The sequence below is a fragment of the Bos indicus x Bos taurus genome, chromosome 16, assembly GCF_003369695.1.
Source record: "Bos indicus x Bos taurus breed Angus x Brahman F1 hybrid chromosome 16, Bos_hybrid_MaternalHap_v2.0, whole genome shotgun sequence".
NCBI lineage: Eukaryota > Metazoa > Chordata > Mammalia > Artiodactyla > Bovidae > Bos > Bos indicus x Bos taurus.
In genome coordinates this window covers 73,422,806-73,443,882 of record NC_040091.1, presented here as the reverse complement: position 1 = coordinate 73,443,882, position 21,077 = coordinate 73,422,806, and positions in this window count along the sequence as shown.

Genomic DNA, 21,077 nt, shown 5'->3' with positions numbered 1-21,077 from the left:
TGTTATTACAAAGTCTCCCATTAATTGACTACAATGCAGCTCTACCAAAACCCTTCTATAATCTTTCTCCTTGGCAAATACCTTTTCCCCTTTGACACACCTTTCACAGCACATAGGTGGTTCCAGTCACTCACCTTCTACCCTTATATTCAAATTGAGTGGTTGCCTTTATTATTTTGCATGCCTTTAGGTTCTAAGTCTTGTCCAAGTTTCCTTTATTTCTCTGTTATTGTGACAGCCTCATCTTAACAATGCATGCCAGTTGCACCTTGGTTTCACCTATACTTTTGATCTCTATTTCCAGATTACACCCTACTCTGACACATCACTTTTCCATAACGGTTCAAACTCATATATCAACCTTCTTCTGATCTCAACTGAAACTGGCCCATATTGTCACCTTGGTCCCTCAGGCAGAATGTGAAAATCTGATACCATTTCTGTTCCAGACAAGTGCACTCTATAAAACGTAAAATATACAGGAAGCAATCTGTGGATGCTAAAATTAGTGGGTAAAAGTTTATGGAGAAACAAGAAAAGTATCTTCCCCAAAATATATATTTATAAAAGGAAAATGATACCTTTTCAGGGAAAAGCCTGGTAGACACAACTTTAATCAAATGGTCAAAGTCAACATCCCCAGTTATAAGACATATATCTTGTATGCCCTGGTATGATGCATAAGCTTACCTTGGAGACATTGTGTATTCAGCTCTGCTGCTGCTGCTATTGCTAAGTCGCTTCAGTCATGTCCGACTCTGTGCGACCCCATAGATGGCAGCCCACCAGGCTCCGCTGTCCCTGGGATTCTCCAGGCAAGAATACTGGAGTGGGTTGCTATTTCTTTCTCCAATGCATGAAAGTGAAAAGTGAAAGTGAAGTCACTCAGTCATGTCCAACTCCTAGCGACCCCATGGACTGCAGCCTACCAGGCTCCTTCGTCCATGGGATTTTCCAGGCAAGAACACTGGAGAGGGTTGCCATTGCCTTCTCCAATTCAGCTGTAGACCACCACAATAAAGCCAATATTGCAATATTGCAGGGCACACAAATTTTTTGGTTTCCCAATGCATATAAAAGTTATGTCTATCACAGATGTAGAGAAGAAACTAGTGGTTACCAATGAGGAGAGGAAAGGGCAAGATAGGGGTGGGGGATTAAATAAAATAAATAAGCTAAGATGATCTATCATACAACACAGGGAATATAGCTAATATTAAAAATAATTATTTGGAGAAGGAAATGGCAACCCACTCCAGTGTTCTTGCCTTGAGAATCCCAGGGACAGGGGAGCCTGGTGGGCTGCCGTCCATTGGGTCGCACAGAGCTGGACATTACTGAAGTGACTTAGCAGCAGCAGCATTTTTTAATAATATGAGTAAATCCTGCCATAATGAGAATAAAAATTTGCTGAACATGTAAAAAAAAATAAAAAAATAAAAATAATTATAAAAGGAGCATAACCTTTGAAACCTGTGAATCTCTATGTTTTACATCTGTAACTTACGTAATACTTGTACATCAAGTATATCTCAATAAAAAGTTATTTTTAAAAGTTGTTATATCTATACTATTAAGTGTGCAATAGCATGTTTAAAAAATACACTGCATATATATACCTTAATTTTAAAATATTGCTAAAGAAATTCTAACCATCATCTGAGACTTTAGCAAGTCATAATAGTAACATCAGTGATCACGGATCACAGATCACTTTATCAAACATAATAATAATGAAAAAGTTAAAATATTGCAAGAATTACCAAAATGTGACACAGAGAGAAAAGTGAGGAAATGCTGCTGAAAAAAAATGGTTCCGATAGACTTGCTTGATGTGGGTTGCCACAAATTTGTAAAGCACACAGTATCTCCAAAGAGCAGTAGAGGGAAGCACAATAACACGAGGTCTGCCTGTACTGAGAAAGGCATATCACAGCTGAGGCTTTTTCACCCCAAATGTATCATCCCAATCAGTCATGAGAAAACATCAGACAAACACAAATTGAGGAAAATTGTACAAAATATCTGACCAGCACTCTTCAAAAATAGCCTGATCATAAAAGACAAGGAAAAACAGGAGCTGTCAAAGATTAGAGGAAACTAAAAAGACATGAAACTAAATGCAACGTAGCATCCTGGACTGGATCCTGGAACACAAGAAGAAAAGCAGTGGAAACACTGGTGAATTCAGAATACAGTTTTTGGCTTAACCAATAGTATTATGCTCAGTTGCTCAGTCATATCTGACTCTCTTGACCCCATGGATTGTAGCCCACCAGGCTCCTCTGTTCATGGGATTTCCCAGGCAAGAATAGTGGAGTGGGTTGCCATTTCCTACTCCAGGGGGTCTTTCCCACCCAGGGATCTAACATGCATCTCTTGAATCTCCTGGATTGGCAGGCAGATTCTTCATCACTAGTGCCACCAATTGTATCAACATGAATTTCTTAGTTTCAATGTCTATTACATGGTCATGTGAAATATTAGCATTGAGGGAACAGGGGCTGAAGGAAACTCTCTGCACTATTACTGCAACATTTTGTACATCTGAACTTAACTTGTTACCTGTATGATCTCAAAAAATTAAACTCGAGTCTCAGTTTATTCATCTTTGAAAACTTTTAGATCAATGACCCGCAAAGATTCAAACTGAAGCAAAGAAAGAAGCCACTTAAATAAAACAAGAAAATGAAATTGGAATGTGCACATATATGACAAAATTGTTCACATATACACTAATATTCAAAATAACCAAGGTAATCATATATGACAAGTGAGTAAAGTTTCAGCAAGATAATGAGTAAAAATACTTAGCACATATAGTAAGCACTCAATAAATACTGTTTATGACTCAACAAGGTGCTTTTGCCTAGAAAGTAGAAAGGCATTCATTTGGATCCAGGCCTTTTTGACTCCTGATGTAGTTCAGAAAGAAAGAGTAACAAATTAGGAAACAGTCTGAAAAAATTTAAAAAAAGAACTGGCATTCTAAACAGACAATGTAGATCCAAGAAAGACAAAGAAAACTGTAAAGTCAGCAATGATCCAAGAAGAGAAAAATCCTCGGTGGAATAAAAGTCTGAGGGTGAAGAGGATGATTTGGTGTCTTTGAAATCTCATGCCTACAGGACCAAACATCCAACTGGACCACCCAAGTGAGGTCAGAACCCCTCCTCTCTCCCACCCTCTGCCCAGGATCAGAACTAGTCAAGTAGATCAGATCTCTGGAGTTGTATTCATCCCCTTCTCGTGTAAATGAATAAACAGCAGCAGAGACTAAACCGCCTGTCTAGACTTTGCTCTAAAGATTTCCAACTTTAAATGGTTTTAAAAATAGGTTTTGGGGGTTGGTGGAAAACATATACTGACATACCTTTGAAACAAAGTTCAAACATGTAACCAAGGGATAGTTTGAAAACATACAGAGGACTTTGGTTTCTACTGAATAGTAATGGCACATGAGGTTATTTGAACTAATTCTCTAGCTAAGAAAAAAAATGCTGGACAAAATATTTTTGAATGTTTTCTTGAAAGTGTTAAAGAGCTGAGGCAGTGACTTCACCAAGATGGCAGAGTAGGAGATGCTAGCCTCCATCCCCCAACAAAGATCTAGATAGCTTATCCATGACTGAAAACAGCTCTGGGAGAGCTCAGAAGTCCAGTTAAGAAACTTCTGCAAAAAAGAAAGGAAAAGAAGCTGCTGCAACACAGTGAAGCAAACCAAAAAACCTGAGAATACCACCACACACACCAAGTAGAGAAAGGATGGCTCCGTTTTGCCTGCACCATCCCATGGCCCCGGCCAGCACCGCTCAGTGCGAATAGGAAACTCCCAACTCAGAAACAGTTTCCTCGGCCAGCAGAGGGAGAGTGCAGTGAGCAACCACCATCTCCACCTTTCAGGGCACTGCACAAAGAATCTGCTTTGATTTCACCCCATTCAGTTCAGTTCAGTCACTCAGTCGCATCCGACTCTTTGCAACCCCATGGACCACAGCACGCCAGGCCTCCCTGTCCATCACCAACTCCCACAGTTTACCCAAACTCATGTCCACTGAGTCAGTGATGCCATCCAACCATCTCATCCTCTGTCATCCCCTTCCCCTCCTGTCTTCAATCTTTCCCAGCATCAGGGTCCTTTCAAATGAGTCAGCGCTTCCCATCAGGTGGCCTAAGTATTGGAGTTTCAGAGCTAAGATATCTAGAAAATGCTAGGAACAAGATGGGCAGGGGTCACCTGTGTCAGTCACACAGCAGGAGCCACCATGTCCTGCTCTTTCACAGTCTCCAGTAGCCTCCACTGCTAAGGACCTCAGTGGCCTCTTTGGATACCGCACACACCCCCAACTTTCGTCACTGGAAACCTTGCCACAGACCCCAGGAGACTGCTCTGCAGCAGATCCCAAGAGCTTCACCTGAGAGGAAACCACCAGTCAGTGTGGCCGCCCTGGATACCCATCAGATTTCACTGCTGAAGTTGTCTCCTCATGGGTTTTCACCTTTGCAGATGCCAGCTACCAAGAGTCACTCCTGACTCCCTATCCTCTCCTTTCTCCAGAGCCCAGGATGCCACACAGACAGCCAGCTCCAGCCTTCCCAGCTGTGGGCACGTAAGTCACCCTTGTAAAACTCACTGATGACTCCCAGCACCATGTATTCTTGGCTATCCCCGGAAGCCCAGGAGTGCACACTGACAGCCAACACCCTCCACCTCCGCAGATGTTTGGGAGCCTGAATGGATCCAACCCTGACTCCTGTCATTGGCGGGCACCTCTGGGTTCACTGGCAGCTAGCCCCTGCAGCTGTGTCCCTGCACACAGCCATCCAGACGCCCATCATGAGTCTCCCTGGGTGAGAAACTGCAGCAACTTGAGTGTGTGCTAACAGCCAGGGACCCCCAGCTGCTACTGAGCCTGCAGGCGGCCTGGCCCTCTGGTGACAACCCCAGCCCTTGCCCCTGTGTGCATCTACACCCGGCCCTTGCCACTACACAAGCATCTGCAGCCAGGCCCCAGCGATCGAGCATGTGCACACCCCCCACTCCTGGCTGTCCAGGTCTCTGGCTCTTGGGGTGCTGCTATGGACCCCAGCACCTCTAACAGCCACGGTGGACCCCCCACGGCTCCCTTGAAAAGAATCACACAGTGCTAAGTGTGTGGCCCCCAGCTGCCTGAGCTGGTGAGACATTACACCTTCCCTAGCTGGAACCCCCTTCATGCCCCTGCTCTTGGTGCCCTGCACCCCCAGACTGGAGTCACAGTGCAGTCCCACCCCCGGTGAATGTCTCTCCTTACTGAAATCAGTCCATAAATTCTGAAAGAATTCTTCAAATGCACAGACACCCACCCAAGGCTACAGGGATCAAGAAAATCAGGAAAACTTGACACCACCAAAGGAACATGACAAACTCCCAGGGTAACTGTGTTAGTTGCTCAGTTGTGTCCAATTCTTTGCAACCCCATGGACTAACCGACCAGTCTCCTCTGTCTGTGGAATTCCCCAGATAAGAACACTGGAGTGGGTAGCCATTTCCTTCTCCAGGGGATCTTCCCAATCCAGGGATTGAACCTGGGTCTCCTGCATTGCAGGCAGATTCTTTACCATCTGAGCTATCAGGGAAGCCCCCTGGAAGAAATGGAGATACATGAATTGCATGACAAAGAACACAAAATAATTGAAAAGGCAAACTCAGATAAACTCTGGATGTTGGTATCTTCATCCAGGGCCTCAGAGAGCCTAAACATAATTCTCAAAGGCCATAAGAGACAAAGAACAGCTTTCAGTTATGTCAAGAAAAAGGATAACAGGAGTGGGAACCAATACAGAGCAACAGAAAACAGTGAGCAGAAACTGATCCTGAAAGCCGTCCAACGCTGAAACCATTAGAAATCTATTTTAAACCATTGTACTTACTATTTAAAGAAAACAGAAGTTAAAATATCTGTTTTTAAAAATGATAGCATTTGAGGAAAACTGTTCTGAACTCAGTACATAAGGAGCTTGGAAATCATCATTCCCATCCTCACGAAAAAAGCTGAACAAACTGAAAATCATCAATTTAGATCCATCAGAGAATTGAGGTCACAGGGCATACGGATATCTCAGAATTGGAGAGACACACAGGCAGATATAAAGAAGCACAACTTAAACAAAAAAACCTTCCCAGGATCCAGGACTAGAGTAGGAAAACCTGAACTTTAACTGATGAATTGCTGAAAGCTCAGTGTGGACAATTCCCAGAGTTAAAAACTCCAGAGAGGCTCAGTATTTGAGGGCACACTCCCATTTGTGAGTTTTCCCTCCAGAAGGTCTATCAAGATCTCACAGTTAATATTAGAGAAAAATCCCCTCAAGAAACCATTTCTAAGTACACTGGAGCATTCTGTTCTTTTTAACAAGGCATCCCTTTAAGAGAAACTATTTTAACAGAGTCTAACACACTGATTTATATCAAACCTTAACTGACCTGGAGGTAGGGAAACACCAAATTCCAGCCGATGCTAGCACTCCTGCCTCATGTAAAGGCAGGGAAAAACAAGACAAAACAGAAAGCACTTGTGAAGGTCGTAGCCCAGGAGTCCAGGCTCTGTGAAGGATTGACGGCTAATCGTAAGATTATAAAACACTCCTCTTCCCTCACACTTCACATCAATAGGATTCCTATATAATAACAGAGGAAATAGAACTGAAAAAACTATGCCTCAGATCTTAATATTTTCAGCAGAAGACGTTACGAAGAGGAGGCAAGAATACACAGAAGAACGGTACAAGAAAGATCTTCATGACCCAGATAACCATGATGGTGTGATCACTCACCTAGAGCCAGACATCTTTGAATGTGAAGTCAAGTGGGCCTTAGGAAGCATCACTATGAACAAAGCTAGTGGAGGTGATGGAATTCCAGTGGAGCTATTTCAGATCTTACAAGATGATGCTGCAAGGATGCTGCACTCAATAAGCCAGCAAATTTGGAAACTCAGCAGTGGCCATAGGACTGGAAAAGTTCAGTTTTCATTCCATTCCCAAAGAAAAGCAGTGCCAAGGAATGCTCAAACTACAGCACAATTGCACTCGTCTCTAATGCTCAAAATTCTCCAAGCCAGGCTTCAGCAGTACACGAACTATGAACTTCCAGATGTTCAAGCTGGATTTAGAAATGGCAGAGGAACCGGAGATCAGATTGCCAACATCCATTAGATCATCAAAAAACCAAGAGAGTTTCAGAAAAACATCTGCTTTATTGAATACGCCAAAACATTTGACTGTGTAGATCACAATAAACTGGAAAATTCTTAAAGAGATGGGAAAACCAGACCACCTGAGCTGCCGCCTGAGAAATCTGTTTGCAGGTCAAGAAGCAACAGTTAGAACTGGACATGGAATGACAGGCTGGTACCAAATCAGGAAAGAAGTACGTCAAGGCTATAGGTTGTCATCCTGCTTATTTAACTTATATGCAGAGTATATCATGCCAAATGCCAGGCTGGATAAAGCACAAACTGGAATCAAGATTTCCAGGAGAAATATCAATAACTTCAGATATGCAGATGACACCACCCTTATGGCAGAAAGTGAAAAAGAAATAAAGAGCCTCTTGATGAAAGTGAAAGAGGAGAGTAAAAAAGGTGGCTTAAAACCCAATATTCAGAAAAATAAGATCATGGCATCTGGTCCCATCACTTCAAAGCAAGTAGATGGGGAAACAATGTAAACAGTGAGAGGCTTTATTTTGGGGGCTCTAAAAATCACTGCAGACGGTGACTGCAGCCAAGATGCTTGCTCCTTGGAAGAAAAACTATGATCAACTTAGATAGCATATTTAAAAGTAGAAACATTACTTTGCCAACAAAGGTCCAGCTAGTCAAAGCTATGGTTTTTCCAGTAGTCATGTATGGATGTGAGAGTTGGACTATAAAGAAAGCTGAGCACTGAAGAATTGATGCTTTTGAACTGTGATGTTGGAGAAGACTCTTGAGTCCCTTGAACTGCAAGGAGATCCAACCAGTCAATCCTAAAGGAAATCAGTCCTGAACATTCATTGGAAGGACTGATGCTGAAACTGAAACTCCAATACTTTGGCCGCCTGATACGAAGAGCTGACTCATTGGAAAAGAGCCTGACGCTGGGAAAGAATGAAGGCAGGAGGAGAAAGGGACAACAGAGGATGAGACAGTTGGATGGCATCACTGACACAATGGACATGAGTTTGAACAAACTCCAGGAAATGGTGAAGAACAGGGAAGCCTGGTGTGCCGCAGTCCATGGGGTTGCAGAGAGTCAGACATGACTGAGTGACTGAACTGAACTGAATATGTACTGCATGCTCCATCATGTCTGATACTTTATGACCCCATGGACTGTAACCCACCAGTCTCCTCTGTCCATGGGATTTTCTAGGCAAGAATACTGGAGGGGGTTGCCATGCCTTCTTCCAGGGGATCTTCCCAACCCAGGGATTGAGCCCACATCTCTTGCATCTCCTGCATTGCAGGCTAATTCTTTACCGCTGAGCCATGGGGGAAAGCCCAAGGAAGGTATAGGAACAAAAAGCACAATATTAATAAGATGCTGTATTTAAACCCAAAAGCTCCAGGAATTACATTGTGTATAAGTAGACAAAATATTCTAGATAAAAAATTGACTTTCAAAAAGCATTTGCTAAGTCTGCTAAGTCGCTTCAGTCGTGTCTGACTCTGTGTGACCCCATAGACAGCAGTCCACCAGGCTCCCCCATCCCTGGGAGTCTCCAGGCAAGAACACTGGAGTGGGTTGCCATTTCCTTCTCCAATGTATGAAAGTGAAAAGTGAAAGTGAAGTCGCTCAGTCATGTCCGACTCTTAGCGACTCCATGGACCGCAGCCTACCAGGCTCCTCCGTCCATGAGATTTTCCAGGCAAGAGTATTGGAGTGGGGTGCCATTGCCTTCTCCATCAAAAAGCATAGTTATGTGTTATTTAGAAGAAACATATCTAAAAGTTAAGGGTACTAAAGGCTTTTAAAAATTGAAAATTTTAAACAAAAGAAATCTCACATAGCTATATTAATATCAGTCAAAGTTGACTTTCAAATGAAAAGCTTTGCTAGCGATAAAGACAACATTACAAGGATAAAAGCTAAATTTAAACTGTGCGTGCAGTATTCAGTCACTTCAGTTATGTCCCACCCTTTGCGACTCCATGGACTATAACCCACCAGGCTTCTCTGTCCATGGAATTCTCCAGGCAAGAATACTGGAGTGGATTGTCATGCCCTCCTCCTCCAGGGGATCCTCCCGACCCAGGGATGGAACCTGGGTCTCCTGTATTGGCAAGCGGGTTCTTTACCACTAGCACCACCTGGAAAGCCCAAATTTAAACTGTAAAGTATAACAATTTTACATTTGCATGTGCTTCATGATACAGAAGCAAAATACATAAAAGCAAAATATTATATATCAAAATGCCTAAAACAAAAATTATAACTACAAGGAATTTATATAACAAGAAAAATCAGTAAATTATAGCATATTTGAACAAGACAATTAGCAAAATTAGTTTGATAGACATATGTGGAAGACTCCATTCAAGACCTACAGAATATATATTTTGAAGCATACAAAATTGAACATTTTTTAATGTAATTATATACTGGGATATAAAGCAAAGTGAATAACTTAAAAAATAAGCTTCACAGAATATGCTCTCTGACAACAATGCAATCAAGGTAAAAATCAATAACAAAAGAAAACTTGAAAAAGCTTGTTTGGTAAAGTTAAGAAATATACTTTAAAATCGGACAAAGAATAAAGCATAATAAAAGTTTTTAAATATTTTGAACAAAAATATTACAAAATTATGTATATACCATGACCTGGGATGAAACTAATAGAATATATAGAATATATAAAAATGGAATAGAAGTTTATATATATATATATATATATACACACACACACATATATATAAGCATAGCCATATTATTCATATTAGAAAAGGTTGAAAATCAATGAGCTAAGCATCTCTCAGAAGAAATTAGAATTAAAAATACCAAAATGAACTCAATAGCAGAGAGGGAAAGAATTAATATAGGTAAGAGTTGAAGTTTAATCTTAAAAAACATTTTTAAAAGAATGAAGTTATTTGTGAACGCTTCAGTGATGGTTCCAAGACATCTTGTGAAGAAAGAGTTAAAAACTAACATATAAAATCTGCTACCATTTGTATAAAAGGGATCTATTTAGAGTTTGAGATTTTCAGTGCTTATACTCTTCATAATTTCTGTTTTTTAAACAAAATGAAAGTTGCATTTAAAAAAAAAAAAAAAGTAAATAAAATTTTGAATTAAAAAAAAAAAAACGTTAGCCAAAGTTGTCAAAAGGATCTAGAGGGAAGGGAGACTCACAGAGCCCTCATTCAAACATAGGGACAATGCTGCCACCTGCTCATGTGCTGATCTGAAGTGGGTGGGGTGGTGGTGCTGGGGATGGTGAGGGGATGGGAGTGAGAGGATGAAGGTCCTGGGGATCACTGCGGCTGTGGAGGTGACACTGGCAATGGAGGAGGTGGTGGAGGTGGAGAAGAGGTGGTGGTGAAGTTGGTGCTGGAGACAGTGGTCATGTTCTGGTCGGGGCTGTGATAGTCAAGTTCTTGGAGCTGTTCCCACAGACCATAGAGGTTCTATCTGCCAAACTTCCCAGGCAACAGACAAGCCTTAGTCATCAATATGAGCCAAAAAACGAGAAATTTGATCACATCCTTCCACTTGAGATCACTGTGTGTTCTCTCTTCTTTCCTTTGTGCTCTGATTAGATCCCTAAAATTCAATCTTCTCATTAGTTGCCATCTGGTGCTGAACTGATTTTCAAAGGGAAGTTGGCCACATAACATATGGGCTCTGAGAAGAGGTGAGCTATATTACTTCTGATTACTGATGGGACCATAGAATCCGAGAGCAGTTACCAAAAGAACAGTTAATCATTTTATGCCTTGATAACATCTGCTATGTGTTTGAACAAGGCCATGCACTTGGTGAGCAGGGAAACCTGAGACTGGATCTTTAGAGGTGAAGGGGAGGTCCCTGGTGATTTACAGTGAGGACATGTGACCAGACTGCCATGGAGGGAAATGATTAGTAACCTCGGGAGAAAAGCCAAAACCTTGCATAGACCACAGTTTTACAGTTCCCGCTCCCCTTCAGATTCATTGGCCCTAGGTCAGACGTGAGGTGACAGCGTGACTTTCCTGCCCCAGAGAAGAGACTGTCTCCTGAGGGACAGCATCTCTGTATCACCAGCCAGAAACTTCAGTCTCCCTCTAATCATGCCCCTTAATTGGTCCAAGCAGAGGGGGCTCATTGCTCAAAGGGATGAAAAGCAAAACCCCTAGAATAACATTTTATCCTCATTTAATCAATCATGTTTCATTCTCTACACCTCTCACAAACCCCACTTAGGCAACAACACAGGACCTCTCTGATTATCTCCCTGGGTTTCACTGTGCACTCAAAAATTTCTCGAAATTAAATTCTCTTAATCCACTTTTATTTAGAGAGAAATTCTACATGACGGTTTTGAGAGGAAAAATATAGCCTTAAGCATTGAACAAAAAAAAAAGACAGGAAGAAAGAAGAAAAAAAGGAAGATAGAAGAAAAAAAGAGAGAGAGAGAGAGTGAAGGAGGGAGGGATACAGAAGGAAGAGAAAGGATACAGAAGGTTGTTGTCCCAAAGGTCTGGGACTTACTGCCTTCGGAAAGTCCTAGTCAAGAGAAATTTCCCCGCCCCTTAACTAATTTGGAGGCAAAATAAGAATCATGTGAACAAGCAAAACTGACCAGGTCCTATCTATCCAACACTAAGTTCTCTGGGGAGGAAAGGTGAGTGACATTTACTGCTTCAAGACAATCTTGTTATCATTAACAGCACTATTGTTATTCCAGCTTCTTTCTGTCCTTGTCCCTGCTTTACCACTGAAAGTGACTTCTGACTACTTGGGTCCTTTCAGCTTCCTTTGCAGTATAATACACAGGCTAACAATGCTCTAATTTTCCTCCATTGAAATGTACCCTCTCCCCAACCCCCAAAACAGATTGGTGTGATTACTGAAGTAGTTCTGGGTGCTTCGTGCTTCATCATTTCTTGCTGTAACTAGACAGCCCTTTCATATTCTTTTGATAACTGAAACATTTGAACAATCATTGTCCTACAGAGGAGCTGATCTTTGAGCAATTGTGCTTTGTACCATCCCATCCCCTTTGGGAGCAAGATCGGTTTTAAAATAATGACTTCTCTAGCAGTTTATTACCAGCCTGGAGCCATTTTCACACCTCAGAAGTGAAGGCTTAATGAGCAAAGAAATTAAAGAGTAAAACTCTGCTAGTGTCTTCTTAAATGGTGGCATTTTGGCAGCTCAGGAGAAGCTTCTGAAGAGGAGCCGTGTCACAGACACCTTGTTCTCCAAATGACCTTTAGGTAATGAACCTCAGAGTTTCCTCCCCACAGCTCCACCCCCTTCTTTTCCATCCTGGAGATGCCTCCCAGGAAGATCGGACAGTGAATAATGGAGTTGTGTGAGCATAATGAATTCACCTAACACAATGCTGGGAAGACAGTATTGGCTCAATAAAATCCTCCCGAGTGGTGATCACACCCCCAGACCCTCCCCACCACAACAACTCCTTACCAATAGTTGCCAGTTCCTGGGCATCTTTTAGAAATACACTCAAATACCATTTATTCTTACGGATGTTGGAGGGGCGTGTAATTTCCTCGGTTCTGTCTCATCACAACAAACATTTGAAGCGACGGACCAGCATCACAGCCCTCAGACAGACCACTGTTACAGCTTTCGGATGGACCAGTGTTACAGCTCCATGTGACAGCTCAGTTTTATTTAGAAAATAAAGGAAAATACATCCTCGAGGCATGAGGGCATGCCAACCCAAAAGATGCAAAGAGACAGAGACCCCCGACCCTTTGGCTCCTTTTTTTATATGTTTTTTCTCCTCCCCCTGGGCCTGCCCTACGTAAATTGGGCTAGCCAGGAGGGCTGTTTGTTTTACCTGAGGTCCTCACTCCAGTCTTCAGACCTTCCTTTGTTCTATTTTCAAGGATTTTTCCCTTCCTTGTCTTTTAGCCACCGCCATGCTGGAGTCCTTTTTCCTATTCTAACTACCTAACATAACCCTTTCATAACTTTCCCAGTTTGTCCTCCCTCTTCAGGGTTTTAGGGCAATTATGTACATATAGTATTGTAATTCCTTCCTAGCATCAGAGTCTTTCCCAGTGAGTCAACTCTTCGCGTGAGGTGGCCAAAGTACTGGAGTTTCGGCTTTAGCATCATTCCTTCCAAAGAAATCCCAAGGCTGATCTCCTTCAGAATGGACTGGTTGGATCTCCTTGCAGTCCAAGGGACTCTCAAGAGTCTTCTCCAACACCACAGTTCAAAAGCATCAATTCTTTGGCGCTCAGCCTTCTTCACAGTCCAACTCTCACATCCATACATGACCACAGGAAAAACCATAGCCTTGACTAGACAAACCTTTGTTGGCAAAGTAATGTCTCTGCTTTTGAATATGCTATCTAGGTTGGTCATAACTTTCCTTCCAAAGAGTAAGCATCTTTTAATTTCATGGCTGCAGTCACCGTCTGCAGTGATTTTGGAGCCCAGAAAAATAAAGTCTGACACTGTTTCCACTGTTTCCCCATCTATTTCCCATGAAGTGATGGGACCAGATGCCATGATCTTTGTTTTCTGAATGTTGAGCTTTAAGCCAACTTTTTCACTCTCCACTTTCACTTTCATCAAGGGGCTTTTTAGTTCCTCTTCACTTTCTGCCATAGTGACTGGGGGCAAGAGGAGAAGGGGACGAAAGAGGATGAGATGGCTGGATGGCATCACTGACTTGATGGACGTGAGTCTGAGTGAATTCCGGGAGTTGGTGATGGACAGGGAGGCCTGGCGTCCTGCGATTCATGGGGTCACAAAGAGTTGGACACGACTGAGCGACTGATCTGATCTGATCTGATCTAAGTATTGTAATTATTGTGTTATAATAGTCTATTTACGTATCTCACTTTCCCATGAGGGAAAGCAAGGGTAGTGACCAAGCAGTGTTCATTTTTACATCCCTAATGTCCATCACTTTAAGAGCATCCCTTGTAGCTCAGCTGGTAAAGAATCCACCTGCAAAGCAGGAGACTCCAGTTCCGATTCCTGGATAAGAAGATCTGCTGGAGAAGGGATAGGCTACCCACTCCAGTCTTCCTGAGTTTTCCTGGTGGCTCAGATGGTAAAGAATCTGCCTGCAATACAGGAGACCTGGGTTCAATCCCTGAGCTGGGAAGATCCCCTGGAGAAAGGAATGGCTACCCACTCCAGTATTCTGGCCTGGAGAATTCCATGGACTGTATGGTCCCCGGGGTTGCAAAGAGTCAGACACAACTGAGTGACTTTCACTGATATCCATTGCAGTGCTTAGCAAACGTAAATTAGTGAATATTTGGTAAAAAAAAAAAATGAATGATTGGATAATTCTGATGAGTCTTTTCAAATAAATGATAGTTTTTTTTTTACCAAGGCTGTTGCTCCAGAATCATATTCCTATCCCACCTTTGAACAGAAACAAATTACTCTTAACTAAGTTTCAGGAGGAAGCTGCAAAGAGAGAAAAGCAACTGGTTGGAACAAAAGAGGACCAAGATGGCAGGGGATTGACTTCCTGTAGACTTGAGCCTCACTGTATGTTCACTGTAATTTATTAGCATGCTAAGTGACACGCCCACCGGTGACTGACAGTTGACGATTGACATGGCAGTTGAAGGTTGCCATGACAACAACCAGCAAAGTCCCACAAAAGGACTACAAGGGAACAATGCATCAGTTCAGCTCCAAATCACATCCCTGATCTCAGAAAACTCGTAAATATTCCTCCCACTCTTTCCAATTCCCTCCCTTTTACCTGGACCCTCCTATATATTTGGTGTCTCTGCCCAAACTGGGTTGAGAAGTTGATTTGTCAACTAAGTTTCTGCTTCTCCACTCTTTGGCCATTGAATAAAGCTTGTGTTGTTCCATTTTAAGCATCAAAAGAACCTTCCTAGCCAGTATCAGGGCTCATATCAAAATTGATTCAAACTATAGGAATAAAAGGGCTTCCCTGTGGCTCAGATGGTAAAGAATCTGCCTGCAATGCAGGAGAACCAGTTTCCATCCCTGTGTTGAAAACATCCCCTGGAGAAGGAAATGGCAATCCACTCCAGTATTTTTGTCTAGAGAATTCCATGGAGGAGCCTCACGGGCTACAGTCCACGGGGTCACAAAGAGTCAGACACAACTGAGTGACTAACACTTTCAGTTTCATAGGAATAAAAACCAGTAGACATAAGGATCAACTTCCCTGCACGTGAATGCCATGGTGGTGTTAGAGAAGAAAGATTCGCCAGTCCTCATCCAACCTCTTAAATGAAACTTTTCACCTCATTGCTAAATACAGATGCCCTGAGAAGCATTTATGCAAATCTATTAGCTTTCCCATCTGGGCCAGAAAGATCAAAGATCTCATGTTTGGATGGTCTTTCCCTCATAGCATCTGTAATCTTTGGGGATCTGTTTCTGGCTAAGGAATCTGTTGTGAGGGTGGAATCAAATTGCCCGGAGTAGCCAAGTCAAAGTAATGAAGTAGTAGAAATCAGTCTATCTCAGCGACTGCCGAGCCAGCATCTGCCTGCCTAATTGCATAGTTTGCTTGGTTGGATTTGAGGCTGTTATTGATATTTGGAAAAACTTTCCCTTTCTATTAATATTGGTAGTTAGAGAGATAGATTTTGATTTCCAATACTTTGTGTTTATTTCCTCTTTGTGACAGAGAAAGCCACAGAGGGAGCAAATGAAGAGAAAATGGCTGTTTAGGGGTGCAAGGGCATCTTTGAGGGGGAAGGGAAATAAACATAGGAATATGAGAGCCCTGTTCTCTAGAGAACTCAGGAAGGTTGAGATCTCTTCCACATGATTGGCAGCCAATGCTATTGATAGGCATGGAAAGCATTTCTATGCAATCCTAGGTTCCACGCATTTGTCACGGAGGGCTCATTGTCATCAGAGGGAGATCCACCCCTCCTCTGCAGTAGATATGAGAATCGGGGCTGATTGCTTTAGAAAAGCCAATGGAATTAAGCTGATGTTTACTGCTTCATAAAGGCATAGTGGACAAATTACCCAGCTAGACCATATTGGGTGGAATTGTTAGTTGAAAGTGACAACCAGGCCTGTAATTTACACTGCACTTTGGAAATTTAAGCTGGGAGGCTCGGCGCTCTCAATCGTGTATTGTAAAGCTTCTTTTGTACTTCTGGCTCATTTTGTGCCGGGAATCATTTAGCCATTGACTTTAACTGCTAATACAGTTCCATCAAACACCAAGAATAAATCAAAATTACTGGATCATTCAAAATCTGTCCTCAGAGTTGTTTATATGTATTTTTTTCCACCATTACTTCAGTAGAGTTACCAGAGAAGCTGCTAAATGATGATATATTGGACATGCCTTGTTGCCATCTTCCCGGAGTCTCTTGCAAATAAGACATAATCCATGACAAATTCTTCTTCTAGTTATACAAAACATAAATAATGATAATAAAAAAGGAATCAACTTTATGAAAAATGAGGAAGAGATAGGAGAGAGATGTTTCAGATAAATAGCTCTCCTCTCAGTCTTGGCTCTTGTTGGGAAAGACAAAGAAGGAATTTTAAAACTAACTTCACCACACAAGGGCCTAAATTCCCATCTGTCTAGTCTATCTTAGAGTGATAGAAGACTCATATACATAACTTTTTGTTCAAAGCTGTACATACTAAATTTTAGCCTTATATATAAAAATTCCAAGCATCAATTGTAAAAGTCACTCCATCCAAAGAAATATTTGGTGTATACAAATCTTGAAGGTAACAGTGAGAGAGACCCAAGTTGGTGATTCCAAGTTCACTAATATTCATTATGCATCAATAGATCTCAGATGGTAAAAACCACTGGAGTATTTAATCTGAGAAAACCTGCCACCCTGCTTGAATCTTTGTTTTATGGCTTTTTAAATTGCAGTTCAAAGGATAGATAGATAAATACATTAGCATCAGATTTGTTCTCAAAGGAGTAAGAAATATTGTGGCAGGAAGAAATTGCTAAGGTCTTAACATAGTCTCTCTGCCTCTCACCACTTTTACTCCTGAAATTTCTAGCAAATATGCCTGGAGAATTATAAAATCCATCCACAAATGTTAACAATGTCTTGTTAATTGAAAGCCCTGCTCCTGTTTTCTCCTGAAATCATTATTTTCTCCCTTTGTGCCTGATATTGGAAGACATAAAGCAACAACAAGATCTCTTCTCAAGGCCTCCTGGTCATTGATCTTACATTAACACAGCAAAATAAAAGGTTTGGGAGTGAGCATTTATCAAATTATACTTTCTCCTGACTGGTTAGTTAAGTGTCAGGTGGTAAGTCGTGTCTGACTCTTTACGACCCCATGGACTGCAGCCCACCAGGCTCCTCTGTCCGTGGAATGCTAGGCAAGAATACTGGAGTGGGTTGCCATTTTCTTCTCCAGGGGATCTTCCCTACCCAAGGACAGAATCCAGGTCTCCTGTATTACAGGCAAATTCTTTACCATCTGAGCTACCAGGCTGGTTTTATATAAACATGTATAAACATGAAGCTGATGGATGAGGCACTAACTGAACTCTCCCATAGTAATATATAAAAAGACCATTCAAATTATATCATAATAACAAGACTTTTTTTTTTTTTTTTCAGATTCCAGAACTCAGGAACATCTGTTGGCAAGGAGGTTTCAGAAACTGCTATGAGGGCTTCCCTGGTGGCCAGTGATGAAAAGTCTGTCTGCCAATGCAGGAGACACAGATACAATCCCTGACCCAGGAGGATCCCACATGCCACGGAGCAACTAAGCCCGTGCACCACAACTACTGAGCCTGTGCCCCAGAGTCTGGGAGCTGCAACTCCTGAAGTCCTCACAGCTGGAGACAGTGCTCTGCAACAAAAGAAGCTGCTGCAACGAGAAGCCAGCCCACTGCAACTAGAGGAAAGCCTGCACAGCAATGAAGACCCAGCACAGCCAAAAACAATAAGTAAATAAATACTTGTTAAAAGATCCATCTCAAAACAAACTAACAACAACAACAAAAAGCTGTTATGAGTCTTGCAAATTTGGACTGTCACCGCTGTATCCACCTAGCATCAATAATCAGCCACCCTCACAGGATGTCGGCTCTCCAGGGACCCAGACCAAATCAGCATAGCGGTTTAGAAATCTAAGGAGAGAGAAGAGCCTTTGCAATTAAGAGTGTTCTGCCCATTTATAGAATCAAATTTTCCAGGAACATAGCTTAGGATAAACCACGTTAGATGAACATTTCAACATAATATAACGAACGCAATCATTTCAATGAAGCAGATAGCAGAGCAATTTGTTCTAGCAGATGGTTCGCCCTGGGATCAGAGCAATTATCTCCTTACTCTACACACAGGGGTAGCCAAAGATTCAACAATTGACTATTCAAAGCAACTTAGCAATACAAGGAAATTTCTGTTATGGTAAAACACAGGGTTTGCATCCGCCTTCTGCACAAGCAAGTCCTGGAGAACGTTCTGCAGAATAAAAGATAATTGCTTATCTGTACACACATGGTCATCTTGCTGAGTTATCTCAGAGAACTGGACCCAGAAAAGGTGAGAACTCAGAAGAATGCTTGTCATTCTGCCACCCCTGGAAGACATAGGCCTTTTCTTGACTATTGCCTAGGAAAATAACTCTTCTTGCTTTTATCTTTCCATTTTGTCATCTTGAATCTATAGACAGATTAAATTGCCCTACCTAAAACAAATCAACAGTTACCAAAACAAAGTTTGTAAATTATATTTCAAGCAGTGAAGATACAAGAATTTGTGTTGTTTTCTGATAAGCAGCTACAGAAATGGAGTCAGTGTGCAAAAGCCAGCTTAAAAAAATGTTTACCAAGAAAAAAAAATGGTTGAATACAGAAAACAGATACATAATCTTTACACAGATCAAAACATTAGTTCAAATCACCTAAAGTATAAATACTTCTATCAGTTCTCCTGAGTTATGATACAGATGCTTCCAAATTATAAACACATGCCTAACTTTGGCAGAATTATAAATACGGAATTAAACATGTTATGTATGGGCTCAGTCACTTTTGCATATGTGAGGAAAACTAAAGCTAGAAGTAAAGTTAAACAAACAAACCACAGTTGGTTGTAGAGGGTTGGATGTGGGAAAAAAATGAAAATCAGAAAACTATATAGATTGGGGAGTTACAGGGAGACAGTTACCTAGGAAAACTTGAAACAAAGAAATGGTCATAGAATGTGTGACTTGCAAAAACAAAAGAATTTTAAGAAGATGGTTAGAGATGGTTATAGGACAGAGACACTCAGAATACTGAAGACTGGATTACACATTGTCTCATACGTACCAGCCAGAAACTAGGTGTGACAGCTACCTCCATCCTCAAGGAAATAGAAAGAGGTAGCCTGTAGTGCGGAGTAGAGGTGAAAACCAAGGCAGAATTAGAAAACAAAGTATAGAAGCTACCCTGAAATCCTGAGCATCGCCTTCAGCAGAGCTTTTTGGATCCAGTGACTCCTGAAGTCTGTAAATCACTACCAGGTGTGACCTTCTCCCCTTATATGACTAAAGTATTATACATGCCCCATGGTTGACTGAGCAGATCTGATCTTAAGTGTATTCTCTATTTAGGAGGAAGGTTTCCCTTGGAGAGACCCATAAGCAAAAGTTTATATAAAGTGGGGGCCTGGCATGAGAACTGCCTTGGCCTTGGCAACTGAGTTAATTTTATTATCTGACAGGAGAGTTTACTGAAGGAGGGCTTCACTGTCTGGCTTCTACTCATAACAATTTCAGATACTTTGAGATGTCTATGTCTACTTTGGTGCTAATGAGAAAAATAAGAACAAGAATCATAAAAAATTTTTTTTAATTTTATATTTAAAAATGGTTTAAAAACATTTAGATACCAAGTGCCAAGCATAGTACTAATTACTTTGAAGATATTTAATTTAATCCTTATTACACTGTATGAGATAGGTCTTATTATTCTCATTTTCCAAATGAGGAAACTGAGGCTATTACTTTATTTTTTAGATTCCAAACTAAAACTCTGACTATCCTTTAGAATATATTTTTACTATTTGAACCAAGGATCATTCTGTCAGTCTGAGATTCTTCAGAGAGAGTTTTTTGCCTCTTTACAATTTCCTTTTGTTTCAGCTATATTGAGGCTTCCCTGGTGGCTCAGACTGTAAAGAATCTGCTTGCAATTCAGAAGACCTGCGTTTGATTCCTGGTTGAGGAAGATCCCTGGAGGAGGAAAAGGCAATCCACTCCAGTATTCTTGCCTGGAGAATCTCCTGGACAGAGGAGCCTGGTGAGCTATATTCCATGGGGTCTCAAAGACTGATTAGCATTTTGACTTTCACTTTTAAGCTATAGTAATTTCACCCAAGATGATCAGGATGAGAAACCACATATTGAGATAGAGGTAATAGAGTGAAGACAAAGAGAAGGAGAAAAGGGAAGAAGGTTGTCCAAGCACCTCTGTTGATTATATTTAACTGACGGTGGGGTTTAGGCCATGGGAATGAGCTTCTTTATCGTATCTGTCATAATGACAACAATAAGGAAAACAACATCAGCAACAACAAAATATATTTGTGATAAAAGGGCTTGTTTTGTGCCATTCATTGTTCTAAGGGCTCAATGTAAGTCATTTAATAAATTAACTCATTCACAAGAATTAATGAACCACTTTCATACAATTATCCTTTCTATGTTCTTTTATCTATTCACAGCTGTGAAGAATTTGCCATACAATTAAATACTAGTAATTTATTTTTTTAAGAACAAACATATTAATGGTTGTAGAGATCTGAAATACAAGTTTCAAGCATTTCTTACAGTAGAATTATGGGTTTTATTTTTTCACCCACTCCAAGAGGGGAAAAAAAAATAGTTTGCTCTTTATTTTTCTGTTGAGCAAGAGA